Source organism: Crocodylus porosus, unplaced genomic scaffold, assembly GCF_001723895.1.
Source record: "Crocodylus porosus isolate Cpor-Errol unplaced genomic scaffold, CroPor_comp1, whole genome shotgun sequence".
NCBI lineage: Eukaryota > Metazoa > Chordata > Crocodylia > Crocodylidae > Crocodylus > Crocodylus porosus.
Genome location: NW_017728944.1, coordinates 1,975,383 through 1,995,137, shown reverse-complemented (window position 1 = coordinate 1,995,137; position 19,755 = coordinate 1,975,383). Strand labels below are relative to the sequence as shown.

Below are 19,755 nucleotides of genomic sequence, written 5' to 3'. Positions count from 1 at the left end.
TGGGATCCTTAGATGAAAGTTGATATAGATGCACAAAATATTATTGTTCACTATTTAGGACACAAAAGCCATTTGCTGAAGATCTCCTGGCTTCTCAACCTGGCTTCCTCTCTGACTCTGCTCTCTGCATGATATCCTGGTTTTCTTGGCATGTTTCTAGACCCTGCTCTCAGATTGATCTTTTGGCTGCTTGCACTGGCTTGTCCCTAGATTCTGCTTGCTCCTCCTGACCCTGGTCAGCACTTTTAGATCCCCAAGTGGCCCCAGACCTGGTTGCCCGCAACTTTGTGTGACAGTAAGCTTTCTTTCCTGGCTTTTTGGTTTGAAAGAAAATGGGTGGGCCCAGCCACAAACAGCACAGGGCAGCTCTGTAGCCCTTACACCAAGCACTATTTACCATGAGAGTACTCCCATGGTCTCTGAGCCCTGTGTGGCTTAAAAAAGGTACCTTATCACACTGGTGAGAATGGGTCCATGTCAGATTAAATGTACCCCCAGGTAGAAAATCTACCTTCACAAGAAATGACACCACAACCCTTAAGGGAATGGCTGTCTTTCTCTTTTTTATTTTTTTCCTGGGCTGTGTGCCACTATGAGTTTAGCTTATTGAGACATTCCATCAGAACATGGTTATATTTGTCCTGCTATTTGCATAGCAGCAAACCCTTGCACCTGTGCTGGTAGTGAAATTCTCTGGGGAGCGAGAGTGCAGAATAGTAACTACCAATTGTAACAGGCAGACTTGCCAATGAAAGGAAAGTCCCTGCAGACAGTTGTTTTTAGAAGCCTCTGCTTTCCACTTAAGACACTAAGCTAACATCCGTATGCCAGCTCACATACGAGCCAAAGCAATACAGTGTTTGGGAGATGCAAAGGCCGCTCTACATTTTTTCATCACTGTCTTCAAGATTTAAGATACCGTAAGCCAGATCCACAGCTAGCATAAGCTGGTACAGCCCCACTAAAGTGAATGGAGTTGTGCTGATATTCAACTTCTGAGGATCTAACTATTTTAAAACATGCACAAATGCATGCCATTTAGGCCTTGAAGGTAGTTTTCATGCTTTGTCCCTGCTCAGGGCTGGTGGAAAGCCACACGCCCTATCCAGAAGCCAGAAAAAGCCAGAGGCATTATTCCTGAGACAGAAGTTCTCCATCTGCAAGGGCTGGCTCTTGCCACTGCTCTGCCCCATTCCTGTTGGATAATGTGGAGGGGCTGCTCTCACTCATCACCCAGCTTGACCCCAAAGCCCCTGTTTTTGGGTGATCTGCACCTCAACAGGATGAAGAGGGACAAACAGCCCCCATCCTCCCCCCACAACATGTAAGGAGAAGATGGGAGATATGTTTGCATCACTGTGCAAGATTGTGAGGCAGTTTCCTGTTCTTCTTCAGGCACTCAACATTTAGATAAATGACATGTGCAGCAGTGGTAGTTGGCAGGGTGCCTGACAGGACTTTTTCCTTCCTCAGAAACACCAGATGTCAGTTGTCAGTGAAAAGAAGATAGACACCAGGGATGGGATCACCTGATCTCCCCAGGTAAATTCCTTATCCATCATACCATGTCAGTATTGTTATAGCCCCATGTTTCCCTTGCAGACTTGATCAGTCTGGATTTCGCTGTTTACTTTGGTTTCTAAGATGAATGGGTAACATATGAGCCGTAAAACCTTATTGTAGATGGAAGGTCAGTGAGTACCCTTCGGGAATGGGCCAGCTTGCCTAGGAAGGGACACTGATAGGGACCTTTGTGTCATACAATCATAGAAAATTAGGGTTGGAAGGGACCTCAGGAGGTCACCTAGTCCAACTCCCTGCTGAAATCAGGACCATCCCCAACTAAATCATCCCAGCCAAGGCGCTGTCTAGCCGGGTCTTAAAAACCTCCAAAGATGGAGATTCCACAACCCCTGGGTAACCTGATCCAGTGCTTTACTACCCTCCAGATGAGAAAGTTTTTTGTGATATCTAACCTAAATTTCCCTTGCAGCGACTTGAGACCATTGTTCCTTGTTCTGTCATCTGCCACCACTGAGAGTAGTCCAGCTCCATCCTCTTTGGAACCACCTGCCTGTTGAATGACTTGTGTCATCCAGCAGCAACCTGCCTAGCTGGCTGAGGAGGAATTTTCACATGTTTCAAAAGCTGTAAAGACAGTGGCCAGGCAGTGTTCAGAACTGTGATGGGGAGAAATATCCATGGATAACATCCAGTACTCACAAGTTTGTATAGTTACTCTTTTGGTCACTGAATTCAGACAGAAAAGTTTTTTCTTAAGGAGGAACACAGGTTTTGCCATTCCTAATCAGGCCAGCCCAGACTGATATTTGACTTCCAGCAGTAGCTATTACTCAATGCTTCAGAGGAAGGCAGAAACCCCAGCTCCTTCTCTGCTATAACTCATCTACTCAGCATGTACTGTCTCCTGCTGTGCAAAAAAAGACCTTGGAATGAAATTCCAGTCCCATGGAAGCTGACAGGAATTTTGCCAATGACGCTGGCAGATACAGGATTTCACCCATAGCTCTTTTGCCTCTTGTGTGGGGGACAGGTAAGGGCAGGTATAGTTTCAGCACTGACCCCATGGAGAACAGGCCATGGGGTCTGTATAAAAATAGTCCCTTCTGACTCAGAAAATCTGCTCCCCTCCAAATGGCACGTTGCTGTAGCTGTGGACTGATGTGAATTAGGGAGCTCCCATGGATCTCAGTGGCACCAGGGTTGGACTCTGGAGGGCCTGGAAATCAAGTTGAGGTCTGTGGAGGGAAGACCCTAGAGAGGTGAAAAATACTACCTCTTCCTGTTTTTGCTTCTCCTAGCACTGCAAAGATGAAATCACCAGATGGAGTTTTCTCAGTGCCTTTGCAGAGGTATTTGCTAGTTCTAATCTAGTGATTCTCAACCTTGCTAGACTCAAGGCACCACTCATTGGGCTAAAGGTACCCCTTGGAAAATGCCAGTTCTTAGTTTTCACTTGTTTTTTGGTAACAGAAAAATAGTAGAGCCGTTCTTCTGTTGCCAAGAACTGTGACAGCCTACAACAGGGCAGAATGGTTTTTACACTATGAAGTTTTATGGGTTTATCCTGTGACTTGTGTTTGCACACCACACATTCTGCAGCACCCTGTGGCACCCTTGAAGGGTCTTTAGGCAGTGCAGGGTGCCATGGCACCCTGGTTGAGCATTGCTGTTTTAGTCAGCCCTGTGCCTGGGATGACTGAAGGCAAAGAGACTGTACATTTGTCATTGGCAAATGCTGACAGACGTCCCCAGGGCAGATACCCCCACTGAGGATGTAGCCTGGAGCCAGTGTGGTTGCACACACATAATCTAAGGGCCAAATTAAGCCTTCAGGGTTTACCCTTAGTGGTATGAGTTGTGGCAGGTTGAGTCGTAAGGGAGAGATCTTTGCTCATGCCAAGTGTCCAGAAGCACATACTAAAGCTCTGGAGCACACGCGGAGGCAGGCTGATCTCTCTCTCTTATATCATCTTCAAGCATTCAGATTTCACACTACACTAAAGGCCTCCTGAGTCCTGGCCTTCTTTCTCCAGCTCAGCTCATTGCAGGCGATGCAGAGCCTTTGTTACAGGCAGTGATGCGTGATATGTAAAAAGCCCTGTTTGACTGTGGGACTGTGCTTCCCTTTCACTGCCCTCATTTCCAAAGACTGCACCACTCCTCTATGGAAGGCGGCTCCCTGCCCTGGTATAGCCTGAGTTCTTCCCTTGTGGGAGCAGCTACAGCTCCACCAGAGAAGAAATGTCCCTGCCAGAATCCTCCTCCACCAACAAGGCCTGAGATGGTGAGAATTCTTCACCCATACATAGCCCCTGGTCCCCTCCTACTGGCCACCGCATGGACCACTTCTCTCCACAGCCATGCATGCTTCAATAACTCAGGGCTGGAGCTCCCTAAGTGAAGAAAGGCTGAGAAAGCACCCAGAGAGAGACCCAGCTTTGGCCTCTCAGTGCTATTGGAATGAAGCTGTGCGATACTTTTTCCCCTGCCCTCTCACAGCCCATTGTCCTTGGGACTCTAGAGTCTCATGGCTGCCCCTGGGCAACATTGTCACCAACAGCATGACCCTATTTTCATGATTCAACACAGGGTCTGGTGCTTTGCTTAGAGAGGCAGTGCCAGGGGTCATGGGATTATGATTATCTTTGTCAAAAAGAGAAGTTCCTAGCCCTTGTGTCTGCAGGGGAAAGCTAAGGTCGCAACCGCAGCGCTTGAAACCCAGATGGCAAAGAAAGAGTGCCCCGATGTTCATTGAGCTTCAGTCAAGCACTTTACAACATTTCAGCTGTACCAGGGGGAGGGAGGGATGTGGGGGGGACTTGGCTTCATGAACTATCAAACACTTGGGGCTTTCAGCAGTTGTTCCCTCTGCATGTCTCTTCCCCCAGCTTAAACAATCTTCCCGCCAACCCCCCCGCGTCCTCTCTCTTGCCCCTCAGAGCGGAGAGAGTTACTCAAATTCTCTAAAACCACAGGCTGGGGGGAGGCTGCGTCTGCAGCTTCTCATCTCTTTGATGTTACCGATCTGAGCCCCGAGTCCTGCAGGTGTTGCTGCTGCTGTTGCCGTGGTAATGGAAGCCGTCAGCCCCTGACAACTTCTTTCTGATTAACTTTTACTTAAAAAAAAAAAAAAGACAAAAGAACAAACCCACAGAAGCCTCTCCCATTTGCTGGGAGATCTGATTGGTTCAAACATGGGACAGCAAGTACAACAGCACTGTGTTCAATGGTCTTGCGATGGAGAGGTGGCCAGGGGAAGAGAAGCTGCTCTTGCCTCTTGTTCTTCCCCCTGCCCTGCAACCCAAAGCTCCAAGGCCCCAACTCTCAGTGGAAGTCAGATGCATAAATACCTTGGAGGATGTGGGGCCTCTCTGCACAGTGGGAGACTGAACCAGGAACTGCAGTGCAAATTACTAGCTCTTACCTAGCGCTTTTCATCAATAGATCTCAAAGCAGCTCTACTGATGGGTCAGTACTCTTATCCCCACTTTGCAGATAGGGAACCTGAAGCACAGGGATTCCTCTGAGGTGACAGAACTGCCTGCCAGGCCTGCAGGAAGCACATCCTCCCACAAGGACAGCAGGCAATAGGTCTGTTGCGCAGCTGGCTGTAATCTCAGTGACCCAAACAGTCCCTTCCAGTTCTGTGTTGTCCTGAGGCCAGGGACAGGAGGATTCATGGATTTGAACCTCAGTGGGTGAACAACAAAGGTGTTGCCACCCATCTCAGTAAGGGAGATGGAAGTCTCACCTCCCCCACTCTGGCGTCTTTAAGAAGAGATTGTGCTTTATTCCTGTTTCTGGGAACCACTGTCTGGCCCGTGACCCCAGGGAATGCAACCAGGGGGTCACAGTGGTTTCTTTTGGTCCCAGAGTCTGGGCATCCATGTGAAAGTACAAGAGTGTATTAGTCCTATGCTTGTCACCCGCATCCGCTGTGCATGTCCATGTCTATATGTGGGCATACACACACAGAGGTCCACCTGCCCCCAGTTAGGGAGTGCACAGATGCAAGGACACACATGAATCCATGCATACCCACACATATGTGCATGTACACATACATGTACACACATACACAACCTCCATTTCATGATGAATTCCCAGGTTGGGATAAAGCCTGCCCAGCGGTCAGACAGCTTTTGTCATTTCTGAGCCTCTGGCAGGAGACGGGTCCTCTGTGGGTTTTCCTGCCCTGGCTCCCAGATAGCTCCACATTCATTTCAGAGCCAACCTCAGAGTCGGCTCAGACACAACGGGAACTGTATGGCGGTCACTGACAATTGCTTCTGAGAAACGGCACCCAGGGTTTAATCATCCAGGGCCTTTCTGTGGTTTCTCTCTCTTATATCATCTTCAAAGTTCAGTCATGCTGGGCGCCCACACAATGGCTAGAACTGCAAAAGGGCGCCTGTGGTACAGGCAGCCAGTGAAGAACTCTGTCCTGCTGCTGCCATAGCTGGGGGCTGCACCCTGCTCCGAGTCAACTTGCCCCAGACTGGGCAAGGGGCATTTGGAACCAGGCTGGATGGGGCAAGCCAGCTTCTATATGCTACTCTGCCTGTGGCAGTTAGGGCCCTGGAGACATGTGAGGCTTCCTGGGAAATGTCTCTGACACACATAAGCCCTGCACTGGCATTAGTATGGGGATGGGATGAATCTGAGTGGGTCCCACAGAGGTAGCCCAAGCCCTCAGCCACTGTGCTCCCCTGGAAAGCCCCATGGAGAGGAGGGAATATCACAGGTTAAGCCCACTCTAGCATGACTCCAGTCTGCATGAGTCACCCATGCTGGGGGGATACTCAGCTGTTTAGCCTTGCAAAGCAGCATGGCAGGACACAAGGTAAAATCCCAAATGCAGATGTATTTGCCCAAGTGGGAGTTAATTACACATGGGAAATCTGGGCAGGACCCCTGGGCTCCCAGGGCTCCTCTTAGTGAACTGCAGCAGGGCCTGGTCATTCTCCAAGGCAATTTTACATCCCCTGCTTCCCCACATGGTGAGCCAGAACCTGTTCCCAGCTGCAGCTAGCAGCTGCCATCTGCATCTCCAGACCAGCCTTTGGCCAAGTGCCCCCCACATCACCCTCAGATAGCAACCCGGGCAGCCCCTGATGGGGGTCTCTGGTTCCATATTAAGCCTTTCCTAGCCTCAGGGGTCAGTATGAAGGACACAGGTGAGGAGCTCCCTTGCCTCTCAGCTTTTAACTGTGAAGGCCCAGAAAGGCCCCACTGTTTGGGGCCATACTGTTGGACAAAATGGTGTCTGCATCCCATTGTAGCTTGTTCCTGCTCAGTTTTTTGGCCCTGTCTACCTTTGTTGACCCTTTCCCCACTTATGGCCTGGCTGATGGTGGGGCCTGAGCACCCACACATCCCACTTCTCAGGGCCTTAGCATTTTCAGAGGGCAGGACATCAAGGCCTTATCCTGCACAGCACTGAGTATACTTGGGAAATGCTTAGGCACCCACCCACATCAATAGGAAATGAGGTCCCCTTCAGCTCCCAGGAAGCCTGTGGCTGGGCTGGCTACATCCAAGGCAGAGGCAAGGCCACTAAGACTAAGCTCTGGCCATAGTGTAGTAACTGGGGGCAGTTGTCATTGGCAGCTGGGCGCTTGTCGCTGGTGTCAGTATGGTCAGGGTGTGGGATCATCCCCTGCCAGCGTCAGTCTGGGACAGTGAGAGACATTGCACCTGATGCTGCACACAGGAAAGTGGCAGCGCCCATGGCACCCTGGGAAAGTGGGGTTGGCCATGGTGCTGGGCAAATGGAGAAGGGTTAGCCACAGGGGTGAAAGGAGGATGTGAGGGCTGATGGGACATGAGGAGCTGGGCTGATGCCTGATTAGACTCATTTCCCAGCAAATCCCTAGGGTGCATGGTGGCGTGTAGGCTCAGGCAGCAGTCATGGTAGGGAGGGAGTAGCCCCTGTAACAAAACAGCTGTTGGCCCTTCCCAGCGCACGGTCACAGTGGCTGCACTTTCAAAGGAAGCCTCTGTACTTTTTCACCCGGTGCCGGTTAAAAATATCACTCCAGATTTTAATAAGGGCTGTCACTCGAGATATTTCTGTCTGGGAGTGGGAAGTGAAACCCTCTCACTGGTCACAGCCCATCACTCGATTCCACCAGAACGAATTCAAACTGCCAATCCCCAAAGGTTGGCAGAAATACCCCCTCCTTGGCAGTCCCACCTTCCCGGCACTGCCTGTCCAGAGCCTGCAGAGGTTTTTCCAGATATTAGTGGATGGAGCTTTGCAGTAGCCCTGTCCTGCAGCCTAGGTCATTGGGAAAGACACTACACTGGGTTTGGCTCAGTGCTATCCCTGTGCCCCTCACCTAGTCTGTGACCCTGGGTGATTCACTTTACCACTCCTTCCTCTCCAAACCCTTTGTCTGTCTTGCCTGCTTAAGCTCCAATAAATTTAAAGTACAAGCCATCTCTTGTCATACATGTGAGCAGCAACCAACACAATGAGATCCTGGGGTGCTACTACAAGTGGTAATAGGAGCAATCCCTGTTTGACCAGTGTGGAAAAGCTAAGGCTGCATGAGTATCCTAAACCAGGTATTAGCTGGGAGTGGAATACAGGAGTGCTGGTTCCAGCTGTGACCCACTAAACCCCATTTCCTGTCCTGAGCCAGGAGCAGAACCCAGGAGTCCTGGTACCCAGACCTATAGCTTAACATTACCACACTTAAAACTAATCCTATGTAACATTTTAACACGCCTGCCTTCCAGCCCAACTAGCACTTTCCCCAGTCCCTAAATGCCCTTGTCCTTGGCAGGGCAATGTGAGGTCGCCAGTCCAACCTATTGATGGGGAATACGGTCCAGAAATGACAGTGGAAAAATGACAACCCTGTTATCAAAGCACAGTAATAGTCAAACTCTGCATCTGGTTTTTGCTGTACTTCTCAGCGCACACCCTGGGTGGAGATGCCACCATCAACATTTCAGAAGGATTGGCTGCTATTTGGAGAAGCTGTGGGTGGTGTTGGAAATGGGGTTTAAATCAACAAATGAACTTCAAATGTAAGCAGGGCATGACTCCCACTCCAGTGAGCTAGCATCTCTCTTTCTATGGTGGGCGTGTGAAAGAGAAGGAGAGTTGGCATTGGAAGGGTGTTTTAAGTATTAGCCTTTGCAGGTGTCCAAGGATGAAGCCTGGGGTTACTTTGTTTTGTCACCTGCGGCTCCCACTTCTCCCTTGCCCCTCTGGTTTTCTCCCACCCACCATCCCCACCCTTTTCTCATGTCCTCCCTGCCAAATGTAGGAATGGGGTAGCATCCCTTTAAGTAGGGCATGAGACTTCTTGTAGTGATCATGGTGTTCAGGGGTTCCAAAACCAGCCACACCTGTAGTGTCCATGATAAGGCCTTGCATGCAGCAGAAAGACAGCTATGTGGCCCCTACCACACTCCAGTGGAACCATCTGATAATTATAGATGTGTCTAAAGCAAAAGGCACCAGAGCCTTAGCATCTTTTAGCTTCACTACTTGTCACTCTCACCTACTGCTCTCCCCTTGTTAGATGTCTCTCCTCTGTCCATCCAGCTGTTCTGAGACCCCTGCATGTTGTTCCTGCCCTTCCCAATAGTCCTTCTGAATCCTGGGCTGCCCATATCTTGCCTGTGCCTCTTCCTACCTTGGGTGCCTCCTCCATCTCAGTGCTTCAGATGCACTCAGGATCCCCCAGACATTTGATGCAGGCTCTACCCACTACTCAGGGCCCTTCCAGGTTTTGGTGGTCTATCCCTTCCCTTCCCACTTTTCAGAAGCCATCCCAGCCCTTTCTGCCCTGACCCCCTGCCCTCTTGTAGCACCCCAGCCCTTTTCAAGTTTCCTCAATCCTCACCTCCAGCTGATTTGTCTGGGTTTCCTCACCCACTCTGCCATTCCCCTCCCATCCAACCAGTGCAGGCCACTAAGATGCCCCTGTACACTGTGCCCCCTCAGCCACTCCTCACAACTATCCTCTTCTCCTCATAAGACACACAAGAGCTCACTGCTACAATTACCAGTATTTGCCACTGGATGTCACTGCAGGTGCATGCACCAGGTAGTGCCAACATTGGTGCATGAGGAAAGTTGGTACTGAAAGGTGTCCCAAAGCATGTTCATCGGTGTCTGCATTTTACATTCACCAGCAACCAAGCACTAGTATGGTGCAGAAGAGAACATACATGCCCAGGTCTTGAGAGTGCCCACAGAGGCAGGCTGCAACTCCTATTAGCTGCTGGAGGATCTGCCCTCATACAGCCAAGGTCAGGTAGGCTGGAGCTCTAATAGCCGGGGTCAACATTTTTTGGGGAGGCATAGCCTTGCCCAAGGCTTAAGTGCTACTCCAGTCCTTTTTCTTTGCCTGACTTGCTCCTCTGCTTTCTGCTGTCTCCCTCCTCTGCCTTCTGCATGCTGCCCTGTGCTCCCTTTCCCCTGTGCTGCTCCGCTTTCTGCATCCTACCCTATCTGCTGCTGTGCTGCATCCTATCCTATCTGCTGCTTGTCCCCTCCCTGATCTGCCATATTCCACACAAAGAGCCTGCCTGTGTCACTTATAGCACATGTGTTACAGGTTGGACACCCTGGGTATTCCAGCTGGGCAGACTTAGATAGGGGACGTGACCTACCCTGGTTCACATCACACAGTGAGTGTGTAGTGGACCTGGGAACTGACCCCACATTGGAATTTGTTCAGTTTCAGGACCCCCTTCTTTACTCTTTATTAAGTACCAGGGTTGGAGTATTGTAGCCATGATTGCCCAGGGAATAGACAAGAAACAAGGTGACCTCAAGTTGTCTTGGCGTCTTTTGTAGACCTAAGGAAGGTTGGTGTTTGTGTGCAGATTGAGTAAGGGGAGGGGCAGTGTTGGAGGGGAACTTGATTGTGGTTAAGTAGGACTTTTCCTGTCTCTAGCTTTCACACCAGCTTCTGGCCATATCCCAAACCTGGGTGCAAGAATACAGGCCCATCCCTCTGCCTTCAGCATGGCATCTTTTTTTCCATTGGCTTCTGTTTCAGATGATGGGTGCAGGGGCTGGGAGTTTGGCTCATGGGTCATTCACTGAAGAAAGCGAAACTGGTGCTTCCGTATCACTGGTTCAATCCAGCCTATGTTGGAAGTGAGGAAAAGCCCTGCCCTGCTTACTGAGTGACCCTGTATGAACCTGCACACACAAGGAGTCAGTCCTGTTAGCTCTTACTGGGTTCAGTCAAGCTTGAGTGGAGAACTGGATCCCTGTCCTTCTCTGTGCTTCTTCCCTCTGCTTGCCAATACCAGCCTCTACTCCCTGCTGCATCAAAACCCCTCTCCTGGCACCTCTCTCCAAAACCTCACCCACCTAGAGCCCCTCCTCATGTCTCTCCAACTCTGAGTGAAGGGCTCTTACCAAACAATGCTGGATATGGTTGGTAGAGGAAGACTGGAGTCTATCTCCCATTGGGCACATGCCACAACCCAGTGCCCCTTCTGCCCCTTGGATACATGATCCTCCCTGGCATCACATGACACACCTCAGGGGCAGGAGGGATCCAGCAAAAGGTGCTTGGTGGAGCATAGGGATGGGGCATTGGCAAACAGCCAAAAGCTCATGGCTCTGAGTTGCCCAGAGGGTGGCGAGGATGGGACCCTGGACGCTACTCGGGGCTGTTGTTCTCAGCTCAGATTCCCTGGGATTCTCACTGGGGGGGTCTGTCTTACTGAGGGCCTCTGAGCACGGCACAGGGTTTCCTCCCTCCCTGTGATTCATAGTTCCTTAGATAACTCTGCATCCCCTCACAAGTGGGAAGATGATGTACAAAGCTGAGGGGGTGATTCCCCGCAGAAGATGGGACTGTTGCTCCATCAGGTTGGGTGTCCTTTAAACTTCTGCAGCTTGCCTGGTGGTTAAAGTATGGGTGTGGCTTCTCAGACTCCTGGGTCCTATTCCCAGCTCTGCCATTGACTCACCATGTGGTCTTGAGCGAGTCACTTCTCTTCTCTGTCACCCCAACTGCACAACGGGGACTGTAATGTCACCAGGTCTGTTCTGGACATGGAGCAGCTAAGGACAAGGAGGCAGTGCCTTGAAGGGCCGAACAATCAGACCTTTTCTGCAGCTGGCTGAGATCACACCACCTGCAGCACAGGGAAAGGCACAAGCTGCAGAAGGTGGTGGCGACCCCAGCCCAGAGCTGATGCAGAGTATGACCTGGTCATTATTCATACAGCCCCCACTCTGTTAGCACAGGTACCAGTGTGCTGAACCTACAGCCATACCACCTTGCAGGGGAAAGGGGTCAATCTCCCTAAACCAGGCAAGGCAGGTAAGGGGAGAAAGCTAATGCAGGGACGTCTTGGTTTCCTCTCTGCACATGGTGAAAGTGATCAGTGCCACCAAGCTGCCCTTCCACCATCTCATCAATGCCCATGCCCATTATGGCCCTGAAGCACACCAACCCCACTGGAGACCTGATGTTTGATGCCTTCCAACTCCTGCTCTTCATTCACCTCACCCTAAGGCCACCCTGGCTGCTCTACTGGGAAGCCCCAGTAAGCTTCTAGTAGGCCTTAGGAACTGGGGAATGGGTAGGGAGGTGGTGGTGCAGGACTCAGGGGTTGGAAAATGTTGGAGGAACCCCCTGAACAATGGGCTGAAGGGGTACTGGGTGTGACTCTGCATTGACATGTGGTAACCTGCAGCTCTACAAGGGGATCCCTCACTTTCACAAATGGGCAACCTTCCACTAACTTTTCGCCTTTGCCTCCCAACACCAGAATGTGCTACACTAGCAGCAACTGGGGATTCAGATGACCAAGCATAGAGCTAGAACAATCACCATGATGAAGTCTCATGGGCAGTAGCCTAGCAGACAGGTTTTACTATAAATGCTGAAAGCAGACAAAACTTTGGATTTTCAGGGCATGTGCCTCTCCCTGTTTGTATGCCTTCTGATTCTCAGTTCTCTTGGGCTGTGTTACAGGCATACCAGCTCCTCCCTGCATCAAGCATAGAGCTTTGTGCAGTAATAAAGGGAATATAGCAACTTGGATCTTTATTTTAAGTACTCTGTATTCAGTGCTGCTGCTTAAGTCCATGAGGTGCATGGTGTTCTCAGAGCTGTTGTGAAATTCCCCAAGAAGCTTCTTGAAAAGAAAGAGGTATAAAACCAAAAGTTAACACCTTACCCCAATTCATCTATGGTTACAAAACATGCTGCACAGGTACTGTGAAAATAATCTACCAAAGGTGAGGTGGAGTAAAATGGGAATGTTTTTGCTTCTGACGGTGTGCATCTTGTACAGACTGTTATAGTAAGCAGTGTTCTGAGACCTTTTTACTACTGTGTAGTTCACACTATGTTAACCAGACTTGAACTGAAAACCATGAACTTTGGAAAAGAGCCATAATTGATCGATAACTATATCAACTGGGCATTGATAGTGCAGCCCTCAGCAAGACAAGACTTTCAGAAACTGGATTCAGAATACATATTGTTCTTGGAAGCATCTTGGTGTCACGCTCCAAATCACCACTATTACAATTCTCCCAGGGGGTTCAAGATTTCTCCCACCTCCTTAGCTATCTTTTAGTGCAGTCTTATGCAGTGGTGCCATGTCTGGAGACCCTTTCAACCCAGACTCCTTCTCCTTGGCGTTCCCTGCTTGACTTCCTGCCTTCCCTAGCTGCCTGATGGAACAGTCCAAGGCAGGCCGTATGTGCTGGGAGCCTGGCCCAAAGTCAGTAGGGATTCCAACCTGCTTCCTAACTCAGCAGCCCCTGCTATGGGCTTAGCGAACCCTGGAAATTTAGCAATTTCCCAAATCCAATTCCCTTAGAATCAGCTGGCATTTTAAGGGTTAAGCAGCAGCCACCCCTGACAAAATTCACCTGAGCTGAGGACAAAGAACCTCACAAGCGCTGCACAAAGGCCTCAGTATGCTCCAGGGAGAAGAGCATAATGTGGAAGTTTGTACAGTAAGCTGCCCCTGCCAAATTTCATGCCCTGAATTGCAGGGGACTTTGCCTATCTCAAGGACTTGCAGGTGGAAGATAAAACACAGTCCATGACAGATAGGCTGAGGGCGCTTGGTACCAGTTAGACCACGCACGGCTGCCTCACCCAGCTGCCTGCTGACATAGAAATGCCATTGTCTGCTGCCAGTGCCTGGGAGCAAAGGTGACTGCAGGTGGGGCGCACGTGTGCAATCTTTGCCCAGACTGTCCCAGGAGATGCGACCTTTGGCTGGCTGTTTGGGAGCACTTGTTCTTGATAAATGCAGCCTAATGGGGAATTTCCCCCACACAGGGAGCTCTCTTTCCTCTTTGGAGGTGAGACAATAGTACATCTGCTTAGTCCCAGAAGCATATTCCTAGGACATATATTGTTCACGTGTTCCCAGGTGCTAGTAGTAATTACTGAGATTAATCCCAACTCTCAAAGATCCCACCCCCAAGTCCCTCCTAGGAAAGCTCCTGAAACCCAGATTCTATTGAAATCCAGAACAAAGGACAGCCCAGCCCGGCTGGATTCAGACCCCAGCCTTGACCTGAGGTCTGTGACTCTCAGGATGTTGAATCTCTACTCAGGGTCAGATTGATCTTCCTATTCGGGGTCAGGAAGGATTTTTACCCCATGGTCAAATTGGTATGGCCTGTGGCGGGGTTTGCCAGTAGGGGCCCTTCCGGTGTCCCTCTACCTGGGAGCTCTTGAGTATATATGAACAACTTCAACAGAGCAGGACATTAGCTGTTGTAGTCCCTCTGTTCTACCTGTGTCAGAGTCTGGTGTTATGTCTGGTGTTGTGTCAGGGTTGACTGTACAGTTTTGCTAAGAGGTTAGACAATGGTTTTGGATATGGCTGATCCTGCCTCAGGCAGGGGGTTGGATTATATGACCTACAGAGGTCCCTTCCAGCCCTGCGTCTCTATGACTCTGTGACTCAGTGCCTGTATGATGAGGCTCTTGTAGAAACCTTCCACGATTAACTCGGGAGCTGATTAAAGATCACTGAACACAACATCTGGATAGGAAGAGGCAGGGGTGTAGTCAGCAGAAGAGAGAATGCAGCAGGCAGCATGGGGTAACCAGTGTCCCACAAGGCAGGTGGAGGCCCACAGACAATGATAAATCCCAGACTGTGGGCAGGGCTGGGCCATGCTCTGAAGAGGCAGGGAAACTATTTATCCAGGACAGTGAGCTGTGACCCTGCTCAGCTAGGCAATGTAGGGTGGTGGGTTTGATAACAAACATGGAGTGGACCAAGAGCCCAGAGCCGGGTGCACTGTGTTCTCTAGGGCACTGTGCAGACAGCATAGCACCTCCCTCAACTCCTCTGAGCAGATCAGAGAAGGGTGGCTAATTAACCCCTGTGGTTGCCCCCACTGGCCTGCTGTAGCAAGCCCCTGTACTCTCATTGTCTTGCAACTCCTGACCACGGAGCTCAGCACTGAGGGTGGTGCGCCCTTGTGGTTAGAGCATGAGGCTGGGAGTGGAGGGGCTGAGCTGCTGTCACTGGCATGCACTGCAGCTTGGAGAACATGATGCTTGGCATCCGGGGGTCTGTTCCTAAGGACCGCCTTGTCCAATCCTAAGGAATGGGGATCACTCTTGCCCTCATGTGCCTTTGTAAAATGCTGGGAGAACTTTGAATGAAAACCAGTGGCAAACTCATGGCAGATCTCTCTCTCTCGGTTTTTAAGCAAGCGTCCACCGCTATAATGTCTAAGCCTTCCTGTCTGTCATTTGCCACCCACTGGGACTAGTCAGAGCTCCCCTGCACCAGTGAGAGGGCTAAACTGTCACAAAGCCTTAGTCCCCTCTCACTTGCATCAAGAGATTCTCCATTTTCTCCAATCAGCACAGGGCCTCTGACACTCAGCACACCCGATCCAAGTTTCTTCTTCAGAGGGCAGTGGTGCTTCACAGACACTAATCAGCAAATTCCACTGTTCCCAGTCAAGATGGCAGAAACCCTTTTGGGGCCATCAGCTTTGGAGCCGCCACTTGCGGGACCTTTTTCAGTGTGGAAAGTCTGAAGCCAAGAAACGTCCCGGGTGGGATAGAGCATGTGGACTCTGCAGATTTCTCCTCTGTAATTAGCTCTGCAGCAGCCCAATAAGAAGGCATTTCCTGAACCTGCACTTCACAAGGGATGGTTATTTTTATCTCCCAGACTTTACTGTAAACCCACAAAGTGCCTCACCACATCTGAGGAGAAAATACATAATCTCCTGAGCTAGCTTAGTGGAGCAGGTAACACACGGAAAGCTGCCGCTTGAAGCAGAAACAGGCTTGCCATGACAACCAGAGTGTGGAGCAGAGTGGGGGCACTGAGAGAGAAGATGTCATGGGAGATGCTGGGGGCAGCGGATATGGGCTCCTGTCAGGTGAGAGCAGTGTTAGCCTGAGTTCCCTTAGCCAAGACCATGACAGCATGGGGTGCCCTTCTCCTGGCTGAGATGCCCCCTGCTTCTCTGCTTAGACACTCCAAAACTGCCCCAGTGGGCCCCGTCATATGTTGTTGTTTGAAGGAGTGGGTCCGTATTGCTGCTGATGGGCTACTGGACAAGACAGTCCTGGGAACAGATATGAGATGGCAACTCCCATGGCCTTGAAATATGCCCTGAGGGACCCACACTTATTCAATTATTAACTGTTCACATTCCAGTGGTGCCTTCAGTCCTCAGAGGAGACCCATGTCCCATGGTGCCAGGCTCTGTACAGATCTTTTAGTATGAGACAGGCCCAAGAGCTGAAAGTCTAAAGACAGAAGGGGAAACTGAGACCCCGACAGAGAATGTGGCTTGCTCGAGGTTGCTCGAGGTTGCCAGCATCTTAGCTACGGTTGCAGGAGTGATGGATGCAGAGCTTTGAAACAAAAGGGATTGTGGTATAAGCCAAAAGAAAAGCAAGCCAGGGGAGGGAGGGGCAGGTCTCAAGCTGGTGTGAATCAGCGTGGCTTTGCTGCAGCCAGTGGTGGCTTACAGCAGGTGAGGATGTGGCCCAGTGGGCGCATAGGCCTGCCGTGGGTGGCTGGGGAGAGCTGCCTGCGTGTTGGGAAGTGGAAGATCTGATCTCCAGGCTGAGCGGGAGCTGTGACTTCTGTGGTGGGAACCTCCAAAGAAGACGCCACGTTCCGCCTTCAGGCCTTTGCACTGGGTGACAGGTACCACGGGGGCTGCAGAGGGTGATGAGCTGTTCCCAGCCTGGGCCCAGCCTGCCCCCTCAGTGTGGAGAGAGTTAGTCAAGCGCTGGAAACCGCAGCCTGGGGACGGGGGCGGGGGGGGAGGCTGTGTCTCTGCCACCTCTCGTCTCTTTGATAAACCCCAGCTCCCATAGGTGCTGCTGTGGTTGCCATGGTGATGGAAGCAGTCATCCTCCATTGGCCAGGGTGCTATGCAGGACCACTGCTGTCACCCCGGGGGTGGGGCAGAAGCACCTGCCCCAGCCCAGTGGACCATGCTCTGCCCATTTCCCAGCCAACAAGCTTGGGTCCCAGACCCTTGGTGAGGAAGATGGAGGGGGGCGAGGTAAGAAGCGCAATGCTCGCAAAATATAACATGAGCCATATCATGCAACTTCCCCTGCCAGGGCATTTTCCAGCCCACTCCTGTCTCCCCTCCTGCGTAAACCAGGTCAGCTGCAACCCACTCTTTGCCATGAGGAGTGGTGTCAGAGTCTTTCTTCTGGTATGAATAGAAAAAAGACTTATCAGAGACTCTAGACACCTTAAAACATCATGGCTGCTGGTATCACTGTAGCAGTTCAACAAGGACTCAGCCAGGCAGGCAGGGACTCTCCTATCCCAGCCCTCAACCTTCCCATAAAGGCCTTCTTGTAGTTTAATCTAATGTTGAGGGCAGACAAGATTCATTGGGCACATCTACACAAGACGCTAGAAGCGCAGTAGACTAATTCTACCGCACATTAGAACCTCATCTCAAAAGCTGTGCTAATGGGCAATAAAATTAATCTACTGCATATTAGCATCATGTAAAAGACGTGTATCAGCACTACTGCACAGTACTGCTGATTACAGCACGTTAAGTAGTGCCGATTACAGTAAACTAAATTTAATGAGCTGTAATTACGACGCATTAATGTACATGTAGATGTACCCGTTAAGACATAGAACATGGGTTGTAAACTCCTTAGGTCTGGGACTGGGTTTTTGTTCTGTCTGCTCAGTGCCTAGTGCAGCCAGACTCTGCTCTATGACAGTCTCGTCCTACCTCCTGACTCCAGGAGCTGGGGCTTTAAAAACAGATGCACCAAGTATAGAAAGACCAACTACTTAGTGGCATTCCAAACTGTGCATGTGTGCAATGTGAGACTTGAGGCATGAGCAGAGGGGCACAGTGCCAGCAGGTTTTCAACTCTAAAGCTTAATGGCTTTCACGCCTCCAAACCAAGGCTAGAACTCCAAAGTGCAGTAGTGGGAGAAGACAGACATATCTTTAGCCATGCCACAGCCACACGTCTATGCTGCTTGATGGGAGTTTGGCACACAATCCAGTGCCAGCCCCATGGTGCACAGACCCAGAGAAGTATGCCTTGAGCCCTAGTTACCTTGCAGGCTCATGACACCACTGATCACCATGATGCTCCTGCCCCTTCACCTCTTTACATTGGGCAGCCCCACCTTGGTCAGTCTCACCATGCCAAAGAAGCTGCTTTGCATCATGCCTTTCATCTCCTCAGCAATCCAACATTTGATGGGGCTGATCAGCTCCACCCCAGCACTGTTAACTGCAAGACAGATGGGCAGGATAGCACTGGCAGTCAGGTCCCTTCCCTGAAGCCCAGGCAATTGGTCTTGTCTTGCAATTAGTTGCCTGTGGACTGGGCAGTCTCAGGCCTTAGCTGTATACAAGACAACCAACTCTCCAGTGGATGCTCTGTTTTTCATGTGAATAGATCCTTGCAGTTTAAGTGAGTTCCCAAACAACTGGCTTATCAGAAGCATTGTTAGGCAGGGGCATCACCTAATCTGGTTTAAAATCCCACCTTCCATCAGCATGTGTGTCTAAGCAGACAGGCTCCACATGGGCTGTCCCACAGCTCTCAGCTCCCTGAGGGAAGCTTCTGCTGCACACCTGAGGAGCTGGTGCATCATCTTGGTGCCTTGGGAATGCTCTGGGGGTGCATACTGATTCTGCAAAGAAGTTGGGTTTCATATCCATGCATGAGCTTGCAGCTGCATTGTGAACAAAAACACCCCAGATCAGGCCAATCAAAACCATGCAATCAGCTTAAAAAATGGGGACATTTTAAAAACATGAAATAAAGCTCCCCTCCAGGCTCTTTTTTTGGTGCTTGAGCCTTTGTGGTTCATGCTTTACTTCCTCAGTGACCATGAGGCCTAGGCTGAATCAACTCCTAGGTGCTGTGTGGGACAGCACTGTGTACAGCAAGCCTTGGGGGAGGAGTTTAAGAGCTGTTCTATTAGCCTGTCCCGAGTGATAACCACATGCACGGCCTGGACAATCCCTTGGGTACTTTCCCATTTTCATTCAGCGAGAGAGTTGGTCCCAGAAAGACTCAGATGAATGTGGACCAGGTTCCTTCTGTCCTGATATTTCAAATCAGTCCGTTTGAAATATGAGGACTGGGACACACTTACAAAGTAAGATGGTGTGGAAGGCCCTTTGGCTCTCAGTTCAACCCTAACCAAGCAAGAGTCATTGCAACTAATGAATCTGGTATTTGGGGTAGAGCAGTGCAGCCCCTACCTGGGGCCATTCACCCTCCCATAGGAAGCATCTCCTTCCTGCTATGTCTCTGCTCCAGTTACTACAAAAATGGTGCCCAGCTGAGGGCATCCCTTGGCTCAGCTCTCAGAAGCTCTCAGTTTGCTCCATTCCAGAGGGCCTAGGTTGCCTTAGGTAGGTTGCTGGGATCCAGGAGTGACTGCCTAGAAGCTGCTCATTATTGTTCTGCAATGCCCGAGAGGCAGGTCCCAGGCAGGAAGGGCATTGACCTATACCGTTTTCTCAGATCAGCCACCATGTGACCTGTAGGAGCAGGATGCAGAGGGCTCTCATGATTAAAGATGTGACTCAGTGTCAGGAACGCCATCTGCAGCCTCTGCTCCAGTTCCAGGGTCTGGGAGCACTGTGAGAAACTCTCCCTCCCCCAGTGGTGGTAAAGGCCATGACCCCTTTTGACACTTTCTGGATGTCATTAAGGAAGATATGCACAGCAGATGGGGGAAGAAATGTGCTGAGGGGGTGGCAGACATGTG

General features: G+C 50.6%; 1 long non-coding RNA gene across 1 annotated transcript; it reads left to right on the top strand.

The window, feature by feature from the left end:
- The first annotated feature begins 193 nt into the window (after window positions 1–193).
- Window positions 194–12,330, top strand: LOC109320421. The gene is made up of 3 exons (XR_002103788.1): window positions 194–272; window positions 8,327–8,333; window positions 12,319–12,330. It is a non-coding gene; the product is annotated as an uncharacterized LOC109320421 (long non-coding RNA).
- Window positions 12,331–19,755: the final 7,425 nt, after the last annotated feature.